This window comes from Suncus etruscus, chromosome 16, assembly GCF_024139225.1.
Source record: "Suncus etruscus isolate mSunEtr1 chromosome 16, mSunEtr1.pri.cur, whole genome shotgun sequence".
NCBI lineage: Eukaryota > Metazoa > Chordata > Mammalia > Eulipotyphla > Soricidae > Suncus > Suncus etruscus.
In genome coordinates this window covers 27,532,451-27,536,781 of record NC_064863.1, presented here as the reverse complement: position 1 = coordinate 27,536,781, position 4,331 = coordinate 27,532,451, and positions in this window count along the sequence as shown.

Here is a 4,331-nt window from a genome sequence, read left to right as displayed (position 1 = left end):
ATACAAATCCTATTTTAACTGTATTTTTTCTCAATAATACGTTTTAAAAATTATAATAATTTCCAAAATTATAATCACTATATACTTAAGATCAAAAGTATGCTATTAATTTAGAAATATTTATTTGTATTCATTCTTTTACATTGAAAATTTGATTTCTAATTTTTAAGAGTTTATATATAAACAATTCTATAATTCCACTAATTCCATTAGGCATATGATTATATTTTCTCTGGATATCTAAAGAAAGATGTATTTTTGTATTATTTTAAATGAATAGGTTTAACAACTAGTACTTTATTTTGTAATTTTGTTTATGAAATATAGTAATAGATATAAATAAAATAAACAGGTAATGTTTATATAAAGGATTTTATAATTTTATTTAGATTTTAAGTAACTGAAAATAATAATGAAAAATCCATATATATATATATATATATATATATATATATAAAGTTTTTTGTTTTGGTTTTTGGGCCACACCCAGTGATGCTCAGAAGTTACTCCTGGCTATTCGCTCAAAATTTGCTCCTAGTTTGGAGGACCATATGAGAAGTGGGGTATTGAACCATGGTCAGTCCTAGGTCATTCACCAGCCAGGCAAATGCCCTACTACTATGCCACTGCTCTGGCCTGAAAATTCCATATATTTTAAATTGTAACAATTTTAATCTTAGCAATCTCCAAAAATATTACATTAATATTTTATGTATTGATAATAATATAAATATTGATAAAACTTTAATAGGAATAATTCCCAGGCTTCATTTACATTTAAGTTTGTAGAACCCTAAAACATGATTGTATTTGCCTTTGATTACTGTTGCAATAACTAATAGGAATAATAATAAAAACATATTTAAATTTGAGATAAATTCTTAATATTTTAACCAAAATATTTAATTGCTCTTACAACATTATCTCACAAATCTCACAATATTCAAGAACTACAATATGTAAACTAAGTGTATATAGTCAGCATAAGTTTGAATTAATCATTTATAAGAAAATATTTTTGTTTTTTGTTTTTTGTTTTTTTGTTCTTTTTGGCCACACCCATTTGACGCTCAGGGTTACTCCTGGCTATGCTCTCAGAAATCTCCCCTGGCTTGGGGGGACCATATGGGATGCTGGGGGATCGAACTGCGGTCCGTCCTACACTAGTAGTTGCAAGGCAGACACCTTACCTCTAGCGCCACCTTCCCGGCCCCAGAAAATATTTATTTTTTAACTCACTGGTTATTTAAATAAAGACTGAAAGTGACAGAATAATTTTTTTATGTAAAGTGAGTCTTCTTAAGAATTACACATTTTATTTTTCCTTTTACGTGACTGCCTGATAGGATTTACATATGGAATATTTATGATTAGCTTAATGTCCAGTGAGATTTTTGTATAGCGTAAAAAGTCATTTTGTAATACATAAATTTAGTTTTGCTATAGAAGATGAAATGATTTTACCTACCACGTCACCATAGCTATATATTAGATTAACTATTTCCGTTTTGACAATTAATCAAACCACTTTGTTTTTATTAAGTTTCTTTAAGACAATATATATTTTTTTTTATTTTATGTGACATTGATTGAAAACAAAGGTTGTGAAATGTCTTAAAAATGTTCTTGAAGAGGGTCCAGAGTGGTGGCACAGGTGGTAATGTGTTGCCTTACATGTACTAAAATAGGGCATACCAGGATTCCATCCCCGGGTGTCCCATATGATCCCCAAGCCAGGGGCAATTTCTTTCTTTTTTTTTTTAGTGATATTTTGTCTTTTTTATTATATAACAAAAAAATTTAATAGTTTTACAATTTAGTCACCATGAAATTACAAAGTTATTCATGATAGGGTTTCAGGGCACACATGCTTCAACATCAATCCTTTTAACAGTGACTATTTCCCTCCACCTATGCCCCCCCCCACTCTTCTCTTGCCCGCCCCAGTCTGCTTCTATGAGAACCACCTAAAAAAATAAGTTTTTCTACCTCAGTTTATAGTATTTCAGATATTGCAGTGCTTTCTTAACGCTCTGTGTACGATTTTAACTTTCATATTCTTTTACTGTTAAAATTAACTTGGTGTCTTTCATCAGTAATAAATGTATCGTTTGAAAAAAATGTGAAAGCAAAACAAAAATTTAGGTCACTCTCCAATGCAGGCAAAAGTTAAATGGGAAACAATCAAAATTATTAAAGCTATTAGTCTTGATTAAGTCACCATTTATTCCAAATGACAAAAGGCACAAAGGCAAAATTACCAATAGAAGAATCACATCTATTTACTCTTCATATTATTTTTAAGAGTAAATAGAATCCTGTCTCAAAAAGAAAAATACAGTAAATGTTGAAAAACTTTTAAAACTACGTTTTGCATTTTAAAGACTTCAATGTCTTCAGGATACTGACATTACTGAATTGTAACCGCTTTCTTAAGTAAGGCTTGCATTCAGAGAAAAAGATTAAATAAGAAACCTTAAAGAAATGGGGGCCGGGTAGGTGGCGCTGGAGGTAAGGTGACTGCCTTGCAAGCGCTAGCCAAGGAACGACCTCGGTTCGATCCCCCGGCGTCCCATATGGTCCCCCCAAGCCAGGGGCGATTTCTGAGCACATAGCCAGGAGTAACCCCTGAGCATCAAACGGGTGTGGCCCAAAAACCAAAAAAAAAAAAAAAAAAAAAAAAAGAAATGACATGAGGCAGATGATAGCATTGCCCTCCTTATCTTTGCATTTATATTTCCTCACTACATACCATGATAATCACCACATTTCTTGATTCATTTCTAAAAGTACACTATTTTGGAGGGGTGAGTTAAAAAAAGTACACTATTTTGCTATAAAAGAATGCTACAAAATAGCATTTAAATACAGTAGTATATGCTATATTAAAGATAACCATTGATATCTACCAGGGGCCTTTAAAATTATTTTTCTTCTTTAGCTTAAGAAGTCATAAACAGCACTATTTAAATAAAGAATTAACTGTTGGACTGGAGAGATAAGTACAGCAGGTTGGGCATTTGCCTTAGATGCAGTTGACCAGGAGTCAAGCCCAAAAAATAGAGCACTGTGAAGAATGATCCCTGAGAACACAGCCACAAGTAAACCCTGATCCCAGCTGAGACCCCAAAACACTAAATGAAAAAGATAATTTTTCATTCACTATTTTTCATATTTTACCATGCTGTGTGAAAATTCATAAGAAAGGTTTTATCATGTATCAGTGATTTCTATTTTGGGACCCAGTTATGAATCATATAAAATACAATAGCCTGTGCAATCATTATAACAAATATTGATTTTTGTGGTAAAACACACATATATGTCTGGCAATATTGAAAACTGGTTAAAATCCTGAGCTTTGAATTAAGCAACCTTAAATTTGAAGCTACTTTCATCATTTTGTAGCCATATAAGCCTGAGAATGCATTGCTGTCTTTCTGTAAAATGGAAATATGAGCACAGGTTCACAGTATTGTAGATATTATAACTGATCACATGTATAATGTGTCTGGCAATGATAATGTTTATATTATTATTACTAATCATTGATTCTCAGTAGTCTGACCCAAGATATAAATGTACAAAATAAATCTTAAATAAAATGTACTTTGTTGATTTAACAAAATAAACACTAAATAAAATAACAAAAATAAATACAATAACTCTAATCATTATTTTTTCATTTTATAATCAATTTAATTTTGTTGCCCATTAGAAATCACTGATAGGGACTGCAGAGATAGTATGGAGGTAAGGCATTTGTCTTGCATGCAGAAGAATGGTGGTTCAAATCCCAGCATCTCATATGGTCCCCCGAGCCTTCCAGGAGCGATTTCTGAGTGTAGAACCAGGAGTAACCCCTGTGCGGTGCTTTACGTGACCCAAAAACCAGGGGCAATTTCTGAACGCATAGCCAGGAGTAACCCCTGAGAATCACCAGATATGCACCAAAAAAAAAATTCTTGAAGTGTAATTTTTTTCCAATATCTGCAGTTTAAGAATGTTTAACTCTAAGCATTTCAGAAAGATTGGCAAGTATTATAGTCCTTTAGGCATTATTTTGAAAATTTTATTTATTCTTAAAATAATGATTTTCCATATATTCTTAAATATTAGGTTTTAAGTTTAATATTTTGGTAAACCAAAATATAAAAATCAAGATTTGCAATATAGATCTAAAGAAATCATCTCATAACTCCTTTAGAAAGTATATATACATATATATGTGTATATATATATTTTAGGAAAAAAAGATATATTTAAAATATTAACTTTCTAATTGATTATCATGTCCAATGTGAGTACACATTGTTAAAGTGCCCAACTGT